The 27742-nt window shown below is 34.1% G+C and overlaps 1 protein-coding gene across 12 annotated transcripts in view; it reads right to left on the bottom strand.

Annotated features, from left to right (window-relative positions):
• KIAA0825 overlaps window positions 1-27742 on the bottom strand; it is a 387377-nt gene that overhangs the window by 357748 nt on the left and 1887 nt on the right. The window contains exons 2-3 of one of the 12 annotated variants that reach the window (XM_081298004.1): window positions 22287-22415; window positions 12997-13145 (exon numbers count right to left, since the gene is read on the bottom strand). The exons of 8 other annotated variants lie outside the window; for them this stretch is intronic. The gene's annotated coding sequence lies outside the window, so the exon portion shown is untranslated. The remainder of the gene's footprint in view (window positions 1-12996; window positions 13146-22286; window positions 22416-27742) is intronic. 3 more of the 12 variants (XM_081298009.1, XM_081298011.1, XM_081298008.1) reach the window with 3 other exon arrangements.

The following is a 27742-nucleotide window of genomic DNA, read 5'->3' as shown; positions in this document are numbered from 1 at the left end:
AAACCAAAGGAATGAACAATCTATTGAATGAAATAATCTTAGAAAACTTCCCAGATATGAAAGATGGAATGGATTGCCAAATCCTGGAAGCCTACAGGACCCCAAACATACAAAACCATAATAGATCAACTCCAAGACACATAATTATGAAGATATCCAACATACAGAACAAGGAGAGAATATTAAAAGCTATAAGAGAAAGGAGGCAGATTACATTCAGGGATAAACCAGTTAGGTTAAGGCAGATTTTTCATCACAGACTTTGAAAGCGAGAAGATCCTGGAACAACGCTGAAAAATAATGGATTCCAACCAAGAATACTGTATCCAGCAAAATTAAGCTTCAGATTTGAAAATGAAATTAAAATATTTCATGATAAACAAAAGTTAAAAGAATTCGCAGCCAGAAAACCAGCACTGCAAGGATTTTGAGCAAAATACTACAAGAAGAGGAATTGAAAAACAGCACCCAAAACTTACAGTGAGAGGTATATCAGTAAAGGGGGAGAAAAATAACCAAAGACGAAAAACTAGCCAAATTAAAATAAATAAATACATAAGCATGACTGGAAGTACAAAGCATATATCAATATAACCCTAAATGTTAATGGCTTAAATTCACCAATCAAGAGACATAGGCTAGTAACCTGGATTTAAAAAAAAAAAGAAAACAGATCCAACAATATGCGGCCTTCAGGAGACTCATATGATAGGAAAAGACATACACAGGCTGAAGGTGAAAGGTTGGGAAAAATCATACCACTCACATGATCCTCGGAAGCAAGCAGGAGTGGCCATACTCATATCGAATAAAATCAACTTCAAACCTAAGTTAATCAAAAGGGATAAAGAAGGACACTATATATTGTTAAAAGGAACCATTCACCAACAAGACATAACAATTATCAATATGTATGCACCAAACAATGGTGCTGCAACATTCATAAAAGAAACTCTCATCAAGTTCAAAAGTCAAATAGACCACAACACAATAATTATGGGTGACTTCAACACACTGCTCTCTCCATTAGACAGATCCTCCAGACAAAAGCTGAATAAAGAAACTATAGACCTCAATAACACAATAACATAGACTTAACTGACATATATAGAATATATCAACCATCATCAAGTGGATACATGTTCTTCTCAGCAGCACATGGATCCTACTCAAAGATAGACCATGTATTATGCCATAGGGCAACTCTTAGTAAATATAAAGGTGTGGAGATAATACCATGCATCTTATCTGATCATAATGGAATGAAACTGGAAATCAATGATAACAGAAGGAAGGAAAAAATCCTGCATCACCTGGAAAATGAACAATATGTTACTGAATGATCAATGGGTTACAGAAGACATAAAGGAGGAAATCAAAAAATTCTTAGAGATAAACGACAATACAGACACAACATATAGGAATCTATGGGACACAATGAAAGCAGTTTTAAGAGGGAAATTCATTGCCTGGAGTTCATTCCTCGAAAAAAGAAAAAACCAAAAAATAAATGAACTCACACTTCATCTCAAAACCCTAGAAAAGGAAGAGCAAAACAACAGCAAATGTAGAAGACAAGAAATAATTAAAATCAGAGGGGAAATCAATGAAATTGAACCAAAAAAAACATTTAAAAAATTGATAAAACTAAAAGTTGGTTCTTCGAAAAAATAAATAAGATCGACAGATCCTTAGCCATGATAACGAAGAGAAGAAGAGAGAGAACTCAAATTACTAACATACGGGATGAAAAAGGCAATATCACAACAGACACTACAGAAATACAGAAGATAATTAGAAAGTATTTTGAAACTCTATATTCCAATAAAATAGAAGATAGTGAAGATATCGATAAATTTCTTAAGTCATATGATCTGCCCAGATTAAGTCAGGAAGACACACACAATTTAAACAGACCAATAACAAAGGAAGAAATAGAAGAAGCCATCAAAAGACTACCAACCAAGAAAAGCCCTGGACTGGATGGGTATACAGAGGAGTTTTACAAAACCTTCAAAGAAGAATTAATACCAATACTTTTCAAGCTATTTCAAGAAATAGAAAAAGAAGGAGCTCTTCCAAACACATTCTATGAGGCCAACATCACCCTGATCCTGAAATAAGACAAAGACACTTCAAAGAAAGAAAACTACAGACCAATATCCCTAATGAACATAGATGCAAAAATCCTCAATAAAATCCTGGTGAATCGAATACAAAAGCACATCAAAAAAATTGTGCACCATGATCAAGTAGGATTCATCCCTGGGATGCAAGGGTGGTTCAATATACGGAAATCAATAAATGTTATTCACCACATCAATAGACTTAAAGATAAGAACCATATGATCATCTCGATAGACGCAGAGAAAGCATTCCACAAAGTACAGCATCCCTTTATGTTCAAAACATTAGAAAAACTAGGGATAACAGGAACTTACCTTGACATTGTAAAAGCTATCTATGCTAAGCCTCAGGCTAGCATCATTCTGAATGGACAAAAGTTAAAGGCATTCCCTCTAAAATCTGGAACAAGACAGGATGCCCTCTCTCACCACTTCTATTCAATATAGTTCTCGAAACACTGGCCAGAGCAATTAGACAGACGAAAGAAATTAAAGGCATAAAAATAGGAAAAGAAGAACTTAAATTATCACTATTTGCAGATGACATGATTCTATACCTAGAAGACCCAAAAGGGTCTACAAAGAAACTACTAGAACTAATAAATGAATTCAGCAAAGTGGCAGGATATAAAATCAACACGCATAAATCAAAGGCATTTCTGTATATCAGCGACAAAACTTCTGAAACGGAAATGAGGAAAAACACTCCATTCACAATATCCTCAAAAAAAAAAAAAAAAATACTTGGGAATCAACCTAACAAAAGAGGTGAAAGATTTATACAATGAAAACTACAGAACCCTAAAGAGAGAAGTAGAAGAAGATCTTAGAAGATGGAAAAATATACCCTGTTCATGGATAGGCAGAACTAACATCATCAAAATGGCGACATTACCAAAAGTTCTCTATAGGTTTAATGCAATGCCAATCAAAATCCCAACGGCATTTCTTGTAGAAATAGATAAAGCAATCATGAAATTCATATGGAAAAATAAAAGACCCAGAATAGCAAAAGCAATTCTAAACAGGAAGTGTGAATCAAGTGGTATAGCGATACCAGATTTCAAACTATATTACAGAGCAATAGTGACAAAAACAGCATGGTACTGGTACCAAAACAGGCGGGTGGACCAATGGTATAGAATAGAGGACACAGAGACTAATCCACAAAGTTACAACTATCTTATATTTGATAAAGGGGCTAAAAGCATGCAATGGAGGAAGGATAGCATCTTCAACAAATGGTGTTGGGAAAACTGGAAATCCATATGCAACAAAATGAAACTGAATCCCTTTCTCTCGCCATGCACAAAAGTTAACTCAAAATGGATCAAGGAGCTTGATATCAAATCAGAGACTCTGCGTCTGATAGAAGAAAAAGTTGGCTCCGATCTACATATTGTGGGGTCGGGCTCCAAATTCCTTAATAGGACACCCATAGCACAAGAGTTAATAACAAGAATCAACAAATGGGACTTACTTAAACTAAAAAGTTTTTTCTCAGCAAGAGAAACAATAAGAGAGGTAAATAGGGAGCTTACATCCTGGGAACAAATTTTTACTCCTCACACTTCAGATAGAGCCCTAATATCCAGAGTATACAAAGAACTCAAAAAATTAGACAATAAGATAACAAATAACCCAATCAACAAATGGGCCAAGGACCTGAACAGACACTTCTCAGAGGAGGATATACAATCAATCAACAAGTACATGAAAAAATGCTCACCATCTCTAGCAGTCAGAGAAATGCAAATCAAAACCACCCTAAGATACCATCTCACTCCAGTAAGATTGGCAGCCACTATGAAGTCAAACAACAACAAGTGCTGGCGAGGATGTGGAGAAAAGGGTACACTTGTACATTGCTGGTGGGACTGCAAATTGGTGCGGCCAATTTGGAAAGCAGTTTGGAGATTCCTGGGAAAGCTGGGAATGGAACCACCATTTGACCCTGCTATTGCCCTTCTCAGACTATTCCCTGAAGACCTTACAAGAGCATGCTGCAGGGATACTGCCACATCGATGTTCATAGCAGCACAATTCACAATAGCTAGATTGTGGAACCAACCCAGAAGCCCTTCAATAGATGAATGGATAAAAAAAAATGTGGTATCTATACACAATGGAGTACTATGCAGCAATAAAAAATGACAAAATCATAGAATTTGCAGGGAAATGGATGGCACTAGAGCAGATTATGCTTAGTGAAGCTAGCCAATCCCTAAAAAACAAATACCAAATGTCTTCTTTGATATAATGAGAGCAACTATGAACAGAGCAGGGAGGAAGAGCAGGAAGAAAAGATTAACATTAAACAGAGACATGAGATGGGAGGGAAAGGGAGAGAAAAGGGAAATTGCATGGAAATGAAGGGAGACCCTCATTGCTATACAAAATTACATATAAGAGGTTGTGAGGGGAATGGGAAAATAAACAAGGAGAGAAATGAATTACAGTAGATGGGGTAGAGAGAGAAGATGGGAGGGGAGGGGAGGGGGGATAATAGGGGATAGGAAAGGTAGCAGAATACAACAATTACTAATAGGGCATTATGTAAAATTGTGGATGTGTAACTGACGTGATTCTGCAATCTGCATTTGGGGTAAAATTGGGGGTTCATAACCCACTTCAATCTAATGTATGAAATATGATATGTCAAGAGCTTTGTAATGTTGTGAACAACCAATAAAAAAAAATAAAAGAGAGTAAATAAATAAGTAAAAAAAAAAGAAACTTAAAGGGAAATTTATAGATGGAGTTTTTATCTTTCTAATTTCTAAGATAGTAGAAATCAAGCTAGAAAGTTGAAGGAAGTATGTTCAATGAGTTAATCCACAGTAATTGCCAGATTATGTCATTGATTAGTGTGTCACTAACACTGTCTTCTGCTTTGGTTGGACATGTCCAGTATAGAAGTGGAAATGCAGTATAGGAGCAAAAAAAAAAAAAAGATTTGACTTAAGATGTTGTCTTTGGCACACCAAGGTATATGACCTTGAGCAGGTCATTTAACTTACTTGGACTCACTGTCTTCATCTATGAAAAGAAACAACGGGATTGAGGCCCTGGGTTCGATCCTCAGAGCCACATAAAAATAAATAAATAACATATTGTGTCCAGTTACAACTAAAAAACAAATATTTAAAAAAAAATAAAGCATTTGAATTTTTTTTTTAAACTGTACATTTCATTTTTATTAGTAGAATACTGCAGTTTAGGGAATGTAATTAGAAATTACCATGTGCATGATAACATATTCCAGAAACAGTTCTCTCCACTGTCTCTAAACTTATTAAAAGCATTTTTATAATGTTGTGTTCTACAAGTAGATAGTATTAGTATCACCAAAAGCAAATACTTTCATTATTTGTCTTATACTGTGTAATATAATTTATAATAGCCTTCACAATATCAAATATTTCAACTCTGACACAATGAATTTCCAAATGCTTTATTTTGATTTCATAAACAGGATGAGAAATTTGAACCATCATTGGAATTGATTTTTTTTATTACAAATATCCAATGATATTGACAGACACCTGGCATCATTTAACTGTTGAAATTCTTCAAATGGATAGATATATCAACTGTTATTGCTTCCCTTTTCATACATGCAAAGGAAAACTTGAAATTAAAAGTGCAAGGAATTAATTTAGAACAACCACTTGATCTAAATGAAAAGTCATGTTTAACAGATATACAAAGTATATTTTGCAATGAAATATTAAAATGGAAATGTTAAGGCCTCCTTCCCTTTTTTTCCTAGGTGAAAACTATTTTGACTTTATCTTATATGTATCAAGGAGTCAGAAGTTTTTTCCTATGGCAGTGCAGGACTAGTGTTTTACTAATATCTATGTAAAACAGGGTGTTAAGATGTTTGGTGTGAGGGGAGAGACGGAGGTAGGAAGCTCAATTAGAATTTTGATTTTATTTAATTTTGATTTTATTTATAATAAAGTAAATTAATCCAGATGAAGGTGATGATGAATTAAGAAAAGAATGTGGCCCAAAGAAAACAGAAAGATAGCTTTTTCAGTGAGTTTTCAGGATCTGAAAACATTGCTTGGGCTCAGTGACTGAGGCAGACAATTACAGCTGAGAGAAAACCAGACATGCTGGTTGCGGGTGCAGTGGTGAATGCCTGTTATCCCATGCAAATGATAAAAATTATATAATTTTTATCCTCCTGAGCCAGGAGGATTGAGAGTTCAAAACTAGCTTTCAGCAAAAGTGAGGTACTAAGCAAATACTTTCATTATTTTTCTTATACTATGAAATATAATTTATAATAGCCTTCACAATATCAAAATATTTTGATATTGTGAACTCAGTGAGAACCTGTCTCTAAATAAAATACAAAATCGGACTGGGAATGTGAATCAGTGGCTGAGTGCCCCTGATTCAATCTCCAGTACCAAAAAAAGAAAAGAAAAGCAGGCATTTGTTACATGTTCTAGGCATCAACAAGGTTGCACTTGAGACCTGATTAACCAGACAAACTAAATAGGACAATTGAAAATTATGAGGTCATGTTAAGAGACAGAAAGCTTGGGGATTATGCCATTATAAACTAGCAAGTATAAAACCCAGAGAGTGGCTTTTCTTGAATTAAAAATTATATATATCAGTGTGATAAAAGGCTAATTATGACAACAGTGAGGAAAATAAAGAAGTGTGCATCATTCAGAGTAGGGAATATTTGTCCTTAAAAGCTTTTACAATCTTGCTTAAGGTAACCATAGTTAACATACATTGCATATACAAGCTGGTCTTCAGGAAGGTAGCTGAGGGTAACTATGATTGCCTACATGGTTTTCTGCAAGCAAAAGCCAAAGGATAGGCTAGGATAGAGAGATGAAATCATAAGAAAGCTTATGCTATTTCAAAGGAAATTCTAAGTTTTTAATCTGGTTGACAGATGATAGTTTATTAATAGATACTAAAAATTTAGGTGGAAATGAAATATGAAATATGAAATATGACAAATTAGAATACTGAATGATGATTTTGAGTTTGTAATACAAATGGAAATGTCCAGAATGAAGATGGAAGAGATACATGAGAGGAGTTCAGGAGAAAGGATAATGCTCACAGTGTTACACTGCAGTTTAAGAGACAAAAAGGCAGACAATATTGTTCAAACAACTTTTGTACTATCAATTACAGGTTTAAAAAAATGCATGGAAACTTAATGTGTATGTGTATAAACATACATTTTAAACACAAGCTTCACAAAGCTTCACCCTTAAAAGCTTCACTGATATCTTCTATTCTATTCTATTTTTTAATATTGTCCACATTAAATCTAAGTTAATATCAAAGCTACAGAATGGTTCAAAAAATTTAGATTAAAAAGATAAACTTGTGGGCTGAGATATAGCTTAGTTGTCACAGTGCTTGCCTTACATGCACAAGGCCCTGAGTTCAATCTCTAGTACAAAAAAAAAAAAAGGTAAATTTGTGATTACTTTCTAGAACTACCTGTAAACATATGATTGATAAATCCAGAAGAGATGTTCTTTGAAAAAGGGTAAAAAAGAGAAAGGCAAAAAATCAAGATTGGGGTGGGGACTATTAGCAGAGGGTAGAACAAAAGCCAAGGAAGATAAAGAAAGCAGGGTTGGAGGTTGGGGAGAAAAAGTACCCAAGAGTAGAATGTTGCAAAAAGGAGGGAGCAGTAACAAAACCCTTTTTTGAGTTATGTGCAACAATGCACACCTGTAATAGTGACTCAGAAACTTAAGGCATGATGATCGTAAGTTTGAGGACAGCCTCTTCAAGCTAGCAAGGCCTTGTCTCAAAATAAAAGGAAAAAGGAATAGGGATATAGCTCAGTGGTAAAGTGTCCCTGAGTGCAATCCCTAGTACCAAAAATAAAAAGCAAATCCTTTCTCTTTTTCTTCTTCTAATTTTTCTACTGATTGACTGACTGATTCTGGTATTAAGAACTGAATACAGGGGTGCTCTCCATTGAGCTAAATACCTAGTCTTTTTCTATTTTTTTGAGATAGGGTCTTGCTAAATTGCTGAGAGTGGCCTCAAACTTGTGATCCTATTGCCTCAGCCTCTTGAATTGTTGGAATTGCAGGCATGCACCACTACACCAAGCCAAAAAAAAAAAAAAAAAAACAAAACTTTTCAATTCATGTCTTCATTTCCATTGGAGTTTCTCAAAATACTGTACGAAACAAATTTAAGATACATTACTGTAGACCCTAGGTAAAAATTCAAGTACCTGGGCCACCAAAGATCGAATAAATTAAAGTTTCATTATAGGCACCCAAATTGGAAATTTTAAGGTTTTCCAGGGCATGCTTTTCATCAAGCGTTTTTATTTCAATGTCTTTTATAAATAAGCTTTCAAAGCAGTACTTTCCATGCACTCTTACTTCACACATTATATATATTTCTGAATATATATGGTTGTTAGGTGAGTACTTATATACCAGACCATCATTCTCTTGAATATTATCGTGATTATTTCAATATTATGCTCACCCAGAAAGACAAAACCAGCTTCGAGAACATCCAACCTTATTTTTTTTTAAATTGTTTTTTAATTGTAGATGGACATAATACCTTTGTTTTATTTATTTATTTTTACGTGGGACTGAGGATTGAACTCAGTGCCTCACAGATGCTAGGCAAGCACTCTCTCACAAAGCTACAACCTCAGCTCAACCTGTAAACAAACATTTCTTTATCCATCTAATTTTTCTATATTACTCATGTAAGATGTTGGCCAACTGGACTCACATCTCATCGTCTTTATTCAGTCAGAAGCACATATATTTAAGATGTAATGCATTTTATCATAATTCATTTTTATTTGCATTGGACTTGTTAAGCATCATAATCTAGTGGCATTAGCAGAACTTACAGGCAGAAAGTGCCATAGGGAGAAGTTTTCAGAAAACACAAAAACTGGTTTGTGATATGAACTCTAATAGCAAATATATCTATTTATGTTATGGTTTTTTATTACCAAAAAGATTATCAAAAGATAACAAAGAAGTATGAAGTAAGGATTCATTCTACTCAATGAACATTAATGTTTATTCACCTATCTCACAAAAGGTAAGTGAATCCTTTATATGCCCTAACTGATTGATCCTTATAATCCTGTAATGTATGGTTTTAGACCTCATTTTCCAGATGAGAAAGCTGAAGTATGGAGAGTTATGAAACTCTACTGAGATCCAACAGTTGGAATTAGGAGGTAGGCAGGCAGCCTATCTCTAGAGTCTGCACTCAAAGATAAAGTGCTCTACTGTGACTTTAAGAAAGTCTTTTTTGAAACAAATATCTGCCCCTGGAGAATGGCAGGCTTGCTATTTATGTTGTGGGATTATTTTAATGTGCTCTTCATTCAACTGCTTTCAAGATAATTTGGGTCTACCTCATTCCTGCTTATATTTAGCTATTTTATAGATCCCATGATAATGCACTTGAAATATGACAGGAATCTCCAAATCAGCACAAAGATGGAAATTCAGTGTCATACAAAAAAAATAGAAATTTATTTTAAAAGATACTTAAAAGATGTATATAAAGGCACAATAGTAAAGTAACTTAGAGCTACACTTTTTCAATTTTAATGTATCAATTATTATTTGTTAAAAATCTAGACTTTTCAGTAGGTCTAAGTTTCTACATTTCTAACACATTCCCAAGGGATAGTCATACTGTTGGCATAGGATCACATTTTGAGTAGTAAGAGCTCAGAGTCACACTGCTTATGTTTGAATCCCAACTCCATTACTTAATGAGTTAATGTAATCTCTTGTACACCTCTGCCCCAACTGTAAAAGAGGAAGGTCACTAAGGATTGTTATCAGGATTACATGAGATAATCTGTAGAAAGTACTTGGAACAGTCCCTGTCATGTAAAACTCAAGAAATGTTATACCTTGGCATAAATGAAAAATATTGAAATCATATATCCTTAGAAAAGTGATTTATAGAAATGATTAATCTAGCAGAAACACTAAATAATATGTCATTGATTCTTTTCCAAGCAGTCACCTAGAACACAGTGCATTGAAGGATATTAAATAGTTAGATCTACTATTCACCTTTATTAAATACATAAATCTGAAACTGCTCTAATAAATTTGCATGAAGCCAGCATGGTGTAAGATATTTAAGTAGCATAACTTGTTTATAGGCCAGAAGATTTTTTTCATGATGCAGGTACATACTGTGTTCCAATTCACTTATTTGAATAACTTCCTTTGAATTCAGACACAGCGATTTTTGCTTAAAAATTTTCATTTTATGTTGGATTTTTATGTAGGATTAGTATGAACAATAACAATGATGTTAAAAATTTGTTCAAGGAAGAGTACTGCTATAGCTTAAGTGGGTTAGAAGGATTTAACAAATCCTTAAGATAACTGTAGATATTTTAAAATCGCTATGAGATATAGAATAATTACCTCTTGCTTTTGAAGACTAGGGTTTAGAAAGAATAATAATATTAGAATTTTGGCAATCTAAAAATGATATTATAAGAAAGGAACTAGGGGTAGAAAAAGTAAAGTAGGACTAGAAGTAAAGATAAAATTTCATAACAAATGAAAACTGTAAGAAATTTATCAAATTCAACAATGATTGAAAAATAAAGACAGAGAAGGAATGGAACACATTAGAAAATAAAGATTAATGTTATCCCAGGCATTGATAAAACCCAGAGAGGGTAAAACTTGGTGGTTCAGTCAGGGAGGAGTTGAGAACTATGAACTGTTTTTGTTTTGTGGGTATCTTTAAAAGTCAGCAAGAAAAGGTTAAACACACACACACACACACACACACATACACACACACCCCAAAACAAACAAACAAACCTGCCTTTTCATTTTTTATTTTTTTAACACAAGTAATTTAAAAAATTGGGAACAAATTCTATTACATTTTGTTTTCTAAATTAAAGCTAGATTCAGCACAGGTATGTATGACCTACCTGCCCCATAAGATTACGTCAGGTAAGAATCAAAGAAAAGGAACAATTTGGGTAAGTACATTTTCTCTGCCATTCTCTTCTTGCAGATTAGGGTTAGATATATTCTTGGAAGTTTCCTTAATGTCTGGTGTGATACTAATATTTCTTTTTAATTTTCCACTCATCATATTTTATTTACTTTGTTTTGCTTTCTGAGACAAGTGTTAATTAAAAAATAATAAAATAAATAAGAGTTTACTACCCCTCAAATCTGCATAAAAATGCTTTATTTGAAGAACTAAGTTTGGAAGTTTATAAGGCAAAATTCACTTGTACTCAACTACATCAAATAAGTATTGTTCAAATGAAATGAAACTTGTGCTTTTAGTGAAAAGAAATATCATTTGTGGGAACTATGAGTCTTTATTTATTTGTTTGTTTATTTTTGGTGAGTCTGTAGCCAGTTAATCATAGTGTTCCTAGAATAGGAGAAGGCTGGGACAGGCTAATACAGCTTCAATGAACTAGCTACTTTGGCACACTAAATCATAGTACCCAAGCAAATTCTGTTTTAACAACAGCCACAGAGTCCTTTTTAAAGCATTGCCTCATCTTTGATATTGATTCTTAATATTTTAAAAAAGACAATAATGAAAGATATCAAATTATTAGGATTAAGGGTATAAGAAGAACAGAATGTGAACAGGATTATACCAACATCATGTCTTATTGTTTGGGTTCACATTTTTTTGGAATCAAATACCTGAAAAACAAAAATTTACTGAAAATGCCTGAGTTAACTTTTTCCACTTACAATGCAGGTATTAGCTGTGTCTTAACTCCAGGGAAGCAAGGAATTCCACTTCAGTGTGACCTATTTATGCCTCTTAGATTTATCATATGCATTTTTTAATGACCCCAAACCAAAGGAAATGTAGAAACCTATTTGAAAAGTTGACATTAAGGTTGTGACACCAACCAAAACAACAAGAGAATTTAAAGTTAAACTGACACAAAATCCCCAAATCAGTCTGTTATCCTCCTAATTTAAAAAGCAGTAACTATGTGAAATAGTGATGGCATGTCAGCCTCTGCTTTGAAACTCCTGAATTTTGTCACTTGGTGTTTGTGTCACAACCTTAATATTATTTAAATATACTTTTTAATATCTATTATTTAAAAAATATCTTTGAATTGAAGATACTCTAAAGCTTTGAAGAAGCCAACCTCAAAGCATTGCATTCCTAGTGTGCCACTTTTATTAGAAGTAGTGCATAAAACATTTGCTGTTGACAAATCTAATTCATTAAAAGGTGAGATGGATGCATTTTAAAATAACTGGCTGGCATCATTATCTGCAGCGCCTTTTATAAATTATTCCTCTTTTCCCTTTTGACTGAACTTGTCACAGTTCCCTTTCAGAGCCTGAGTGTTATGCCTTATAGTCAATGCTTTCAACATGTTTAGACAAGTCACAAGTTAAACAAGCAGCAGTATTTTATTTTCTAGAAATGAGAAAGGATAACAGAAATACGGATTATTTTATTCAATTCATTGATTTTTAACTAAAGACAAGTAAAGTCAGTTAGTGGAGGTTTCATCTCACACAAAGGATTTAAAAATAAAAGTATACTGAGTGTAGAGAAGGGGAAATTTCAAAGAAAGGGACATAAAGAGAGATGCTGGCAGCCCTGCTGCACTGTCATGCAGAAAACTTGGTTTAAAATTGAATTGTGCTTCCCCTGACATTGGAGATCAGGTATATTATAAGGCTGACAGCTGGCTGGCACACTAACTTCCTAAAGGAAAATGCTAACTGTATTCTCTTAGAGGCCAAAGGAATAGAATTATAGAAGTCTTCAAGGAAACTCAGGAGGTAGAGTACAAATTATTCAAAATATTAAGAAAAACATTTCTCACCTAATTTTATTTCAGAAGACTCTTAAGAATGAGCTGGTTGTCTAATCTTAAGCAGGAAGAATATTATTTTCTTATGAGTCGTCAGTATTAGAACTGTTCCTTCTTTTAATATCTTCAGCAGTTTTTTTCCTAAAATTCATAAAATATACCTATAAAATAATGGGACAAACATTTATTACTGCCATAGTGGAGGAAGAGGGCACACCACATTAATAGTCTACATTGGTAGAGTATGACTTATAGGCTTGAGCTATGAAGAATTAATAAAGATGTGTATTCTGGGAATACATAAAGATATCTTGAAGTTGGAGTCCCTAAGGAAAGCTTATAAACAAGAGGGACCATACCTCGTAGGCACATATATAACAGTGGCACCTGGAAAAATTCCTTCATTTTGCTAAAAATTGACCACTTCTAAAGAAATGGTTGCACCATATAAAACTAATGATTCCAACTTGATTACTTAATTGCCCTACCTTTTCCACTTTTCTGGGCGACCTTGTTAAAAACAGATTCCTGGATTCTGTCATCAGGTGTTTGTGTCATGACTTTTATATTATTTAAATACACTCATTAATACTATTATTTTAAATACATCTTTGTATGTGCAGAAAATGCTCAAGATAATTGAAAATCTTGCTAAAAATGGATTCTGATTAAGTTGCTTTAGGTTCAGTCCTGAAACTCTATATTCTAACAAGATTTTAAGTAACATCACCAATGTTGTGGTCCACAGCCTCCACTTACACTAATAAGATTCCACCAGTTTATTGGTCTTTCCCTACATCAAAGTATACTATTTGTCTTCTTGGCTATTGATCTTTTGCTTTTCCACAAAAATTTAAAATCTCTTGTCAAGTATTTTTCTTTCCTCACCATAAGGATGACAGTTAATAATTTGATTAAGATTGTATTGATCAATTCAGCATCTGCACAACATTGAGTTTTTCAAGCTATGCGTATTATATATTTATTGAGGTCTTATTGTCACACAATAATAATATTTTTCCAATGGGAGTTTTATATCTCTTGATATATTTATTCCTAGGTACTTCATATTTTGAATGTTGAAAATAATATCACTTTGCAAAACCTTTCCTTTTTTATACATGTACATATAAGATTTTTGATGTTTATCCAAAATATTTGTTAAACTTTTTTCCTGTAGTAAATAATGAGTTTAACTTCTTTATTTCCAAAATCTGTATTTTATTTCTTTGCCTTGACTGATGAATAGAAAAAGAAAAAAAGTCAAACAATAAATGCATTAGTTATAGAAAATACTATTTTGTTTTCTATGAACAGCCAAACTGATCCCTTGGTTAGACCTAGGTTGTCTAGGAAACTGATATGAAGTAGATTCCAATTGTTTTTTTCTAATATGTAAAGATTGCCCTCATATTTCTTGTTCTCTGGTGTAATCCTAAAGAAGTCCTTAGATGCTGCTAACATCCATTATCCCATGTTGAATTCCAGTTGATATTTTATCAGAAAGAGACATAAACCCTCATAGAAACTTGATCCTCTGGGAAGTGAGTTTGAACAAAATAATTGAAAAGGAAGAATTTAAAGAGGGAAATGGGTCAGTTCTATCTAGGAACTAGAGATGCCGACAGTATGAAGCCATTTCAGAGATACAGCATGTCACCTACATAGCTGAAATCACAGTTTATTTGGAATACCCCAAAACGACTGAAATTGCTTTCTTGGTGACAATATCTGCTCTAAAGCAAAATGCTTTTGTTTATAGCTTTTAGCCAATAAGTTTCACCAAAGGAAAAAATTAAACTTACTATTCCATAAACTGTCAATGTTGCGAACATTAATTACCTGGTAAAGGAGGTATGAGTGCTGGTAGAATATACTAAAATAATAACCATTATAATAATAAAAAATAAACTGCTTCTTTAAAAACATGTCCATAATGAACTATAAACAACAATGATAAAGAAGGATAGCAATGTAGAAAATGTTTAAAAGGAGAACCAAAACAGAACTCAAGAGATGGGAATGCAGCTCAGTGGTAAAGCACTTGCTTATCATAGGCAAGGCCCTGTACTTGTAAGAAAAAAAAAAAAAAATCTCCAGCACTGCAAAACAAAACAAAACAAGAAGAAACAGGACAGAAGAGAGCATGTACCCACTATTTTCAGCCATTTAAAAATAGGTGCACAAAGTTTTTGGTTAGTATCTTAGTCTGTTTTCTATTGCTATAACAGAATATACCTGCCACAGGATAATTTATAAAGAAAAGAGATTTTTGTCTCACAGTTCTGAAGTGGGGGAGGGGATTTCAAGAGTACTAGTATCTGCTCAGCCTCTGGTGAATACCTCATGGCAGAAGGACAAAGAAGCATTAATTAATTCACAAGGCCCTTCTTCCATGACCCATACCCCTCTCACTAAGCTTCCAATACTGCTGACCTTGGGACCAAGCCTTAATGTGAAGTTTTGATAGGAACAACCTATATTGAAACCACAGCAAGTAGAAAGGTCAAACAGCATATTTTTTCTTTTGTTCCTGATATATCTCTTTAAATAGATTTAAAAAAAAAAAAGAGGTGTGTTGAAGGAAGGGAGTTGTACATTTTCAACAAAGAAGAGAGTCATCAGTACAAATTATATAGGGTAAGACAGATGTAAGAATAGTCCTAGAAGAAAGAGACAGAAAAGCTCACAAGAATGTATGCTGAAGGAGCTGCAGTTAAAGGAGTGCTTTGTGCTTTGGTATCTGTGAGATGTGTGAATACTAAAAATCAAAATCAGTTGAAGGTTTGTCCAAGAAACACTGAACTTCCCTTCCCCACCTTTTATACAAGTAACTACTTTTTTTTGTTTTTTCCTTTTCTATTGTTAAATTTTTAACTGTGGGTAAAGTAAATAAATAAATGAGAGAAATGATATATTCAAAGAAATAAATTGACTGTCTAGAAAAATAGGAAAGGTAGTATGAATATGGATGTCCCCCCAAAAAAGTTGGTCCCATTCTGGCCTTTCACTTACTTTAGAATGCTATTTACTCCACAGCAAATTTTATCAGTAAAACCAGTGCCATCCAAATACAATTTCTACATAGCTTTTCTCTTTTCTAATATGAATACAAAACCAAGGATCATTCAACATTTGGATTAAAAATTGTACACATTCGAGACAAAGATAAAACAAAAACTTACCCCAAAGAAAATATAACAAACCAATTAATATGGCATTCATTCAAGACAAGAAAAAATTTCATGTGTAAAACAAGAACAGAGGTAGGACTTCCTGCCATGGTTGAGTATATCCACAAACTCTCCCCAAAAATAAACTATAGAGATAGGCAAAAAAAAAAAAAAAAAAAAAAAAGGACAAAGCATTTCACTTCAGAATTTGAACATATGAGTATAAAAATTTTTAAAAAATTTAATTTGAAAAACTGCTAATTGTTTGTTAGGTAAAAACAGCCAGACTTTGTTATATGCTGGCCTGGGGCTACTCTTGTCACCACCAACCACAACCTACTCAGAGCACAGGTTATTCTAATTCAGAGAAGAGCTTATTTGAAATGGTCAAAGGGGGCACACTTAATGCATGATGCCCAAACCTTGCAGTGGTCAGTGGAATAAATGATCTTGGGAGAGGGCAAACATGAATGATCCTAATTGAGAGAAGTATATTCTTGGTTGAGACTTAGAACATAGGCAATGAGGACCAGAGATAAACAAGGATGACCTTGTATTCTGGGCCAACCCTAAGGCTGAATAATTACATGCACAGAGATGAAAAGGGCATAGTAGAAAGTAAAAGCTCAGTAACACCTGAATACAGTCTGCACTTGAAATCTGAAATGTCTTTCTCTTTTTTTTTAAGAGAAAGAGAGAGAGAGAGAAAGAAAGAATTTTTAATATTTATTTTTAGTTTTCGGTGGACACAACATCTTTATTTTATTTTTATGTGGTGCTGAGGATCAAACCCAGCGACCGCACATGCCAGGCGAGCACATTACCGCTTGAGCCACATCCCCAGCCCTGAAATGTCTTTCTCTTATCAATACAGAGATCCATGAGCAAAGAATGAATTACTGACTTGAAGTATTTAAGCACAACTACTGTCCAACCACAGGCATACCATTAAACCACACAGACATTGTGTATAACCTAGAAAACCATATGTAAAACTAAAAGCAAGTATTGAAAAGGCTCTGTGGTCAATCCCAAGCATAACTCTCCTCCTTTCCTCCATCAAAAAAAAAAAAAAAATTGTTTTTTAAACACAGAGACATCAATAGTCATACATCATAAGGGAGACAAATTTCAAAAATTTAATTTAGGGAAATTACCTTCCAAATGAACAAAGCACAATAAAAATATAAATATCAACATGATTAATAGCTAACTTTTCAGAGGCAATAATGGACACCAGAAAATAGTGGAATGAGAAATTCTAAAAAAAAATACATATCAAATAATCAACCTAAAACTGGGAGTAAAATAAAGCCATTGCCTTTAAAAAGAATTAAAATAAAGATTCAGAATTACCTTTAAAGAGATACTGAAGAAAATGACACCAATTGTAACTCAATTATACAATAAAAAAATAAAGAGCTCCAGAACTGGTAATTATGTGGATTAATTAAGATTCTATAAAACTTATTTCTCATTTACTCTCATTCAATTCTGTATACATGTAACACACATATAGATGACAAAGAGCCCATCAATTAATTGTTTGGTTTATAACATATACAAATTTAATATATATGACAGAAATAGGAAAAAGGGAAGGGAACTATATTACAGCAAATTTTCTACATTTTATTAAAGTTGATTCATATGAAGCTGTTTGTGGTAAATTAAGATGTAGATTGTATTCTCAAGAGAAACACTAAATAAACTTTTAAAAAGGTTAACACAGAAATTAGAATATGTGTATACTAAGTATATTTAATACAAAAGAAGCAGTCAAGAAAGGACAAAAGGATAGGAATAATATGAAACTAAATTGAAATGAAAAATGTAAACTTCACACAATAGCAATAAGTACATTAAATATATATGGTGTGAATACCTCAATCAATAGGCAAAGACTGCCAGACCAAAAAGAAAGGAAAGATCCAACCATGTGTTGTTTATATAACATACAACTTAGATTCAAAGACACAAGATAGGGTATAAATAAAAGAATGGAAGAATATTGTATTGCAAACAATAATCATAATAAAGCTGGATTGCTATATTAATATTAGACAAAATGAGATTCAAGAAGTAGTATTAGAGAAAAAAGGATGTTTTAAATGATAAAAGGGTGAGTACATGAGGAAGATGTAATTATATATATACCTAACAACAGCATTAAAAATCAGTGGATCAAAAATGAGAGAATTGGGCTGGGGTGTGGCTCAAATGGTAGCGCGCTGGCCTGGCATGCATGCGGCCCGGGTTCAATCCTCAGCACCACGTACAAACAAAGATGTTATGTCTGCCGAAAACTAAAAATAAATAAATAAATAAATGTTAAAATTAAAAAAAAAATGAGAGAATTGGAAAAAGAAATAGACAATTCAACAATTGTAGTTTTTAATACTATGCTATAGACACTTCAACAATTGTAGTTTTTAATACTGTGCTCTCAGTAAAATAAGCTTGATGTATTGACATTTGTATCATTATGAAATACCCCTCAAATACTATTTATTAAAGCTTATTTTGTCTAATATTAATACAGCAACTCCATTTTCTTTTTTTAATATATACTTTGTAGTTGTAGGTGGACACAATACCTTTATTTTATTTTTATGTGGTGGTGAGGATCGAACCCAGTGGTGCTAGGTGAGTGCTCTTCTACTGAGTCACAACCCTAGCCCACAGCAACTCCAGTTTAATTATGATTGCTGTTTGAAAGAAATTCATTTTTTGATTCTTTTCCTTATCACCTATCTTTTTGTCTCCTCCCCCTCTTCATCCCCTTCTTTCCTCCTCCTCCTCCTTCTTCCTCTTCTTCTTCTTCCCAGGGATTGACCCAGGGGTGCTTAAGCACTAAGCCACATCCCCAGTCCTTTTTATTTTTTGAGATAAGGTCTAGCTACGTTGCTGAGGCTGGCTTTGGACTTGTGATCCTCCTGCCTCAGCCTCCAGGGGCACTGGGATTCTGAGCATGCACCACTGTGCCCAGCAAGATGTATCTTTTATAGGCAACACATGATTGGATTTTTCTTTTTAAAATTTAGTCTGACAATATACAATGCTTATCTTAAAAAAAATATCTGAGATCAATAACCTAATCTTCTATTTTAAGAGCTTAGAAAAAGAAGAACAAGACAAACTGAAAGCAGGGAGAAGGACGGAAACAATGAAGATTGGGTTGAAAATAAAAGAATAGAAAAACAATAGAGAAAAAAATCAATGAAATCTAAGTTGATTCTTTGAAAAGATCAAGAAAATTGACAGAAATTTAGCTAGACTGGCAAGGGATTAATGGATTAAAACAGATTCTAAGGGGATACGACAGATAATTATATATCATCAAAGTATACAACCTAGACAAAGAGACAAATTTGTAGAAAAATAAAACTACTGAATTTAATTCAAGATAATTAGAAAAATAAAAAGACTTTTTGGGGTTTGAATACAGTTCCTCAAAGTTCATGTGTTGGACACTGGATCCCTAATTAAGAAGTTTGGGGAGGTAGGACTTTTAATAAGTGTGAATGCATTAATGTTCTAATTGTAGGAGTGGTTTCCTTATTAAAACATGAGTTTCGATTCCTTTTGCTCTCTTTGCTCTTCCATCGAGGAATAAATTTGGTGACATGCTAGCATTTTGATCTTTAACTTCTCAGGCTCTGGAACTGTAAGTTAATAAATTTCTGCTAATAACTTTGGTCTGTGCCATTCTTACCATAGGAGAGACTAAGACATATCACAAGTAAACAGATTGAATAAAAAATATAAAAATTTTTTCACAAAGAGAATGCTAGGGCAAAATGGCTCTACTGGTGAATTAAAACTTTTTTCAAAAATTCTTCTAGAAAACAAGAAACAAGAGAAGTATTTCCTTCTCAACTAATTCTCTGAATCTAGTATTAATTACACTGGTGACAAAAAGTAGATGACTATAGACCAATATCCTTTATAGTGGTAAAAATATTCAACAAAATAATAGTAAACTGAAAACAGCAACACATAAACAGAATTATACACCATGACCAATTGAGATTTACCCTAGGAAAGTAACAAGTTTAAACACCTTATTAACATATTAAAGGACAAAAATTCAAGATATAAATTCATGCAGAAAAAAATGTTAATGTCCAACACTCTTTCATGGTAAAAACACTCAACAAAATTTCATGATAAAAGCATTCAACAAAGTAGGAATAAAAGAGAACTTCCTCAATCCAATAAAGGGCATCTCCAAAAACCCAAAGCTATAAAAATTATGTTGAAAGACTGAAAGTTTTGTCTCTTTTGTCTCTTAAGATCAAAAAACAAGATAAAATTGCTGGGTTTTAACCACTTTTATACAACATTGCACTGGAAGTTCTAGCCAAGACAGTTAGCCAACAAAAGTAAGTAAAAGAAGGTATTCAGGATGTGAAGCAATAAATACAATTATTATTTGTAGACAAAATGATCTTTATATAGAAAATACTGAAGAATTCTCAAAATAAACTAAAAAAGAGAACTGAATATCAACATGCAAAAGATTGAAGTTGGACTCTTTCCTCACAAGACATATGTAACTCAAAATTGATCAAAGACTTAGATATAGGCACTAAAATACATAAAATTCTTAGAAGAAATTATAGGTGTAAATCTTTTTGATCTTGGATTCGGTAAAGTTTTCTTAGATATAACACCAAAAGCAGAGTTAACAAAAAAAAAAAGTAGATAAATTAAACCTTATTAAAATTAAACTTTTTGGGGCTGGGGATGTGGCTCAAGCGGTAGCGCGCTCGTCTGGCATGTGTGCGGCCCGGGTTCGATCCTCAGCACCACATACAAACAAAGATGTTGTGTCCGCCGAGAACTAAAAATAAATATTAAAAATTCTCTCTCTCTCTCTCTCCTCTCTCACTCTCTTTAAAAAAAAAATTAAACTTTTTGGTGCTACAGGCCTACCATTCCAGTTACTCAGGTGTTTAAGACTGGGCAATTAGCAAGACTGTCTCAAAATGAAAAATAAAAAAGGGCTGAGGATATATTTCTGTGGTAGAGCACCCCTGGGTTCAATTTCTAGTACTAGAGAAAAAAATATTTTGTGTTTCAGAGGACAAAAAGAAAGTGAAAAGATATGCTATAAAATGTGAGAAAATATTTGCAAATCATGTATCCCAAGATATGTAAATAACTATTACAACTCAAAAATAAAAACAAATCATCAATTTAATAATGACAAAAGGATTTGAATAGATATTTCTCCAAAGATATATACATGGCCAATAAGTATATGAAATGATACTTAGCATCACTGATTATTAGAGAACTGCAAATGAAGACCACATGATTAGCTCGTATAAGGCCCTGAGTGATCCACATCACCACAGAAAGATAAAAAAATCTATATGAGTTTTATCTTGTTTTTGATATGGATCTAGGAATCACATGAAATCTACAGGTTAAGTTGGGAATTATTGCTATTCCACAACTAACTAAAATGACTAAAATCAAAATATATACAACAACAAGTGCTGGGAAGGATATGGTGAAAAAGAAGTCCTCATACCAGTTGGTGTCAATGGGGTTATTTCCTACTTTTACTTTCCATTTTATAATTATTTTTATGATCTCTTCTACTACTGAAAGCACATGAAGGTAAGGATTAAGCCTCTTTCCTTCTCCAATGTGTACTGATTGTTACTACCACAGCCTGAATATAACTCAGTTGGGCAACTGTCATTCTGTGCTGCCTTTCATCAATAATTTCTCTCTCTCTCTACTGCTAGACTACATATTTTAAAACAGAACTGCACCTTCTTTACTTTGACATCCCAGTTCCTAGGCTAGGGGCTGGCACAGAGGAAATACAAATAAAAAGTTAAATTGAGACTCCGAAATGTCATCTAGAGAGGCCCGATATTCTTTCAGGTGATCTGCAAGGTTAAAACTATTTTTATAATAATAAGACATTATACGTTAGTTTTGCTAGGTTGGGAGTTGCACATAGTGCAAAAGCCAGGATGCCTTAGGACAAATCAATGAATCCCCCAACATATTAGAAGTTTTAGTTTTCTATTTGTTATGATAAATAACCACACATTTCTTGGTATACGTTTTAGTTAGGTTTTCATTGCTGTGACCAAAATACTCAACAAGAACAACTTAGAGGAGGTTTCAGAGGTCTCAGTCTGCAGACAGTAGACTCCACTGCTCTGGATCCAAGGTGAAATAGCACATTATGGGTGAAGGATAATATGGAGGGAAGTTGCTGTCTTCATGGCACTGAGGAAGCAGAGAGAAAGGGAGTGGACAAGGCTACAGAAAGAACCACCCATCTAGAGCATGCCCCTGTTGACCCACCATCTCCAGCCACACTACATCTGCCTACAGTTACCATATAGTAGGATGGACTGATTAGGTTATAACTCTCACTATTCAATTCTTTCAACTACAAATATTCCTGTAGAAACACAAGAGCTTTGGAGAGACATCTCATATCCAAACCATCACATTCTTCCCCTGGTCCCCAAAAGTTCATGTCTATCTCACAATGAAACATGCATCTAATTCATTTCCAAGAGTCCCATAGTCTTAACAGTTTTAGTAATATCTAAAAATCCAACTCCAAAGTCTTATCTGAGATGCCAGTCAAACTCTTTGCTATGAGCCTTATAAAAATCAAAAGCAAGTTACATGTATCCAATATACAATGGCACAGAGTAAACATTCCCATTCCAAAGTAGCAAGAAGGATAGGGCCAAAGCAAGACTGAAGCTCATCTAGGCAAAGGGATCTGGTAACTTTGGAGGTAACTCTTAGTACATCATCTAGAATACTTGGCTGTAAGATGTTCTCTCCAAAGAGTTTGGGAAGCCCTGGCCCTGGGTCCTTGCTTACAGCTTACATGAGCTCTCTTTTAGCCTGACTCTCTTCATAGCCAGCTGCTTTTCTTGGTACAGTCCACGTTACTGTCATCTCTTGATTCCTGAGGCCTCTATTCCAGCTTTGGCTTTACTATTACAGCTTCAAGCATGGTCCTCTCATGGACAGCCTGCAGGGATTCCAACCTTGCTACACATTGCCTAGCCTCCAAGGCCTGCCTCTGAATCCTGGGTGGAAGCCTCCATGACCCCTAACTTCAGCATCTTGCATTCCTGTAGAACCAGGACAACATGAACACCAAGGTTTGCCACCAGTTTGCAGAGGACCTGGGCACCCTGGTGTCATGGCTGTACCAGCCTCTGAGTGCCTGGGTAGTGCATGGTGAAACAAAGTCCTAGGTCCCTCTTCATAATCAGGGCACCCCCATGATTCCTTCTCAAAGAAATTTTTCCTCCTAAACCCTTGAGTCTGCAGTAGATATGGGCTTGAGATGCCCTCAAAGTATTTTTTCTATTGTTTCTGGGTAACATCACTTTAGGATCTGTAATCTCTTCAATAAGTACTCTGTCTTTGATCCCAGCTGTATATGCACTTTTCTGGACAAAAAAATTGAAAAATTTTGAAATCCTTTAGCTCTGCTTTCTGCTCCTGATTTTCACAGTAAATGCTGCCAGCAATATCTACGACCCTAAGTAAATGCTGTGCTGCCTTGAAATTTCCTCTGCCTTCAAATTCAGTCTCAGAACTGCATGTAAATAAATAAATATTTAAGGTCCATTGACAACTAAAAAAAAAAATTTAAAAAGGGTAGAAAAGTTCTTTACCAGGATATAATATAAGTTAGCCTCTACTCCAATTCCCAATAAAGTCTCATTTCCCTCTGAAACCTCATGAACATAGTCTGCACTCCTACCAGCATTTGCTCTTTTGAACTTCCACCAGAATTGACCATTAAGCTCTGCTTGCAACATTCTAAGGCTTTTCTAATATTTTTCAAATTCCTGCTGCAAACCATTTCCAAAAGCTTCTGAACCACATGATAAGATTAATCAGCACCAACCCCACTTCTAGGTAACATTTTTTTGTTAGCTTTTTCATCACTGTGGCCAAAACACCAACAAAAACAATTTAGAGGAGGAGAGTTTACTTGGGACTTATGGTTTCAGAGTTCTCAGTCATAAGATGACCAACTCCATTGTTCTGGGCCCAGGGGAGGCAGCACAACATGGAGAAAGGGCCCAGTGGAGGAAAGCAGCAAGTTCAAGAAGCAGAGGGGTGGGAAAAGGGCCACAGTGAAGAACAAACCTTCCAAGGCATGCCCCTCAGTGATTTACCTCTTCCAGCCACACCTACCTACAGATACCACCCAGTCAGTCCATTGACACTAGGGTGGACTGATTAGGTTACATCTCTCACAATGCAATCATTTCACCTCTGAATGAATACTCCACGGGAGCTCTGGAAGGACATCTCATATCCAAACCATACAGTATAAAACCACACAAACTTACTATCTTACAGTTGCCCAGGTGAAAAGTCTGAAATGAGTGTCATAAAATGAAAACTGAGTGTGTGACAGGGTTGTATTGCTTTTTGGCAACTACAAAATCTGTCCTCTCCTTGCATTTTCTATCTTTAGAGGCTGCCTTCATTTCTTGGCTTGCACTTTCTCTATTTACTAGGTAGCTACATGTGTTGAGTCCTTTTTACAATGCTTCATTTTAAAGGTGAAAGATACTTGGTGAACTGAAGTTTTAAAAAGCAAGGAAAATACATAAAGAAATGCCATGATCCAATGAAGCACAAAACACTATCCAACTTTTTTACTAAAAATAAAGATGTCATCAGGATAATGCTCCTCAAAAAGAGCTCCTACCACTCCTCAGTTTAAATTAGGTAATCTCCAGATTTAAACTGTTGAATTAGCTATGCCCCTTGGAGGGAAAATAGTAAATTCAGATGAAGTAGCCTGGTTGCTAACTGCTAGAAACAACTTCAGCATACATGTATGAACTCTTTGGCACCCAAAAGCCAGAATCAGAGAAGAGCTCTACCTAGAAAATTTAGCAACTAATCAAAGTGACATAAAAGTTCTATCACATTAACAAACTGGAATGCCCTGAATAAACAAGAAGCCATTTCTGGGAAGTCCTAAATTTAGACTCATAAGACAAGCAGCTGGCTCAAGTCACATGTGTCCAGAGTTACCTGGATGAGTTAAATCACCTATTTGGTCTTTTTCATCTCCTGTGTAAAATAAAGAAGTTAATCTCAATTACTTGCTTTCAAATTCTACTGTAATTCCCAGTAACAAATACATTGAAATCCTGAGAATCCATGTATCTGAAACAAAAATGCAGGCTACTAGTCACCTAATTGCTAATGCATAAACTGCCATTTGAAAAGCACTTATTGTGTTGATGGATCTCTATAATTACTTATTTAAAACAATAAAAGGGGAATGGTATTTTTCTTAAAAGGTGGGAGGGGCTGGGCACAGGCAGTAAAATACAAGAGTAATAATGCAAACACATTTTTAAATCATGGAATGTGACCACAGTTCATTATTTTTTATTAACAGTTAACATTACATTCAGTACTGTGACCACATGGAATTCCTCTATCAGACAACTTTGGCATGAGAACTTGCCATCCAGCTACTTAAGATTTCTTAAAATAGGACAGTAGTTTGATATTCTCTTAATCTATCTTTTTGCTGTGAGAGTTAAGTAAGAATACAAATGCCATTTGTTTTTATTCTTTAATATTTCTGAGACAAATGGGTATCATGAAAAAATGCCAACTCCACCCTCCTCCACTCCATCCTGGTTATACACATATATCACTACTTATTGTGAAAAGCCTAACATCTTTCATATGACCACACTGCTATCTATAGCTTGTCCTAAACTTGGCATTTTTTTTTTTTTTTTACCCTTAGCTTTATCATTAGCCATTTTTCCTCATCTGTACTCCTGGAAGCAAAATTTCTTTTCTCTGCATTTCATCTTGTTTTGTGTTCAATGATGTTTATAAATTGTCCCTCACATAACAACTATTTATCTCTCCTAGTAGATGATAAGTAAAAAGATTCTTTACCTTGTCTAATTTATAAAGCATATTTATATCCACCAATCTTTTATCTTCACAAACTTAGGGACAAAAAAATCTAGATTTATTTAATGGCAACTGTATGTTGGGCTGTGTGTTTGAGGACATATATATACATACATATATATATATCAATATATATATCAACTCACTTAAATCTCAAAACAATCCTGTGGATCCATTTTACATGTGAAAACTCACAAAGGTTCTGTAAGTTATTAGTATCAGAAGTTGTTTAAAAAGAATGGCTGAGAATTTTTACAATTCTGGTCTTGTTCTTTCCACTATGCAAACATGACTTTGTCAACCAAAGGGGAAGACAAAAATACATGTAAATTTCACTGAAGACAGTTTCTCTAGTACGCTAGAATTGGCCTATTCAGGTAATACTTGGGAATCAACTAAAGTTAGAGAATTTTAGAAGTGGAAGGGACAATACAGATTATCTAATCAAATTCCTACATTATAGATGAGAAGTATGATTCCCAGAGGAATAAATTTCCTTTAGCATACAGTTTGTACTGAGCCAGGATTAAACCCAGTTAGAGGAAGTATAGCAAAGTGGTTAAAATTATGACCTCTGGAGTTAGACACATTGGTTCAAATCACAGCTCTGGCATTTAATGACTGTGTATAAACTAGTATGATTTATAAAGCTTATCTTTGTCTCACTTTTTTCAGCTATAAAGGGATAGTAATACTTACCCAATAGGGCTATGAGAAATAAACCTTATACTGCAGAGCAGAAAGTAAGCACTCAATATTTCTTTTTATGAATGAATGTGGAGTGGACACAGCATTGTAGGGTCAAGGTAACAATAAATAAGCATTCATTGATTTACATGGTAATTTCTTTTAAACAATACATATACAAACACTTTTTGGTAGATAAGTAACATTTTTAAAAGGAATCACATAATAAATGTGCTAGATGGTATGTACGATATGATGAACAATGGAGACAATCTCAACCTTCCTAAAGACTCAAATTTGATAGAAAGCAAAATATCTCTGAGATCTTCCTATTGTATATGTAAAAGCATATACCTTTCACATGGTTAAATCACTGGAATGTACTCAAATGCACATCAGTATTTTATGTTATTTGTACATACATGGTTGTGTCTTTCTGTGAAACAAACTATTCTGTAGAATTAAGTTGTCATTTCTAACATTGGTCATTTCTACAAGATTTTAGCAAATTTCAAATCCTCAAATTTTTAGTTCTCTACATAAAATAGGATATTGTAATGGGCAGGTTTAATTAGGCATACTTCCTTAACATGTGTAGTAATGACCATGTTTCTGAGAATTTTTAGCTAAAATAGAAAAGTTTTGCTAATAATCACTAAACAATAATTATTTACAAAGTATTAGAAAGTTTGATTTTATTTGAACTTATTCATTCTTTCTACATATGCACACACACACACAAATATATAACTGTATACAGATATGTGTGTGAAAAGCTGCCCTCAGAAGCAACTGACATTTTTGACTCAGAGTTGCCAATATGCTATTGGTCTCTAGATCTTTTGCTTTTGTTCTACGTATTATGCTTATGTACAATGTAGGCATTTGATTGACTTAGGTTGATAAAATGGGCCAATAATCAA

This window comes from Spermophilus citellus (genome assembly GCF_964194105.1).
Source record: "Spermophilus citellus genome assembly, chromosome: 1".
NCBI classification, from domain to species: Eukaryota; Metazoa; Chordata; class Mammalia; order Rodentia; family Sciuridae; genus Spermophilus; species Spermophilus citellus.
Note: the sequence above shows the minus strand (reverse complement) of the source record. Positions and strands in the feature narration are given on the sequence as shown.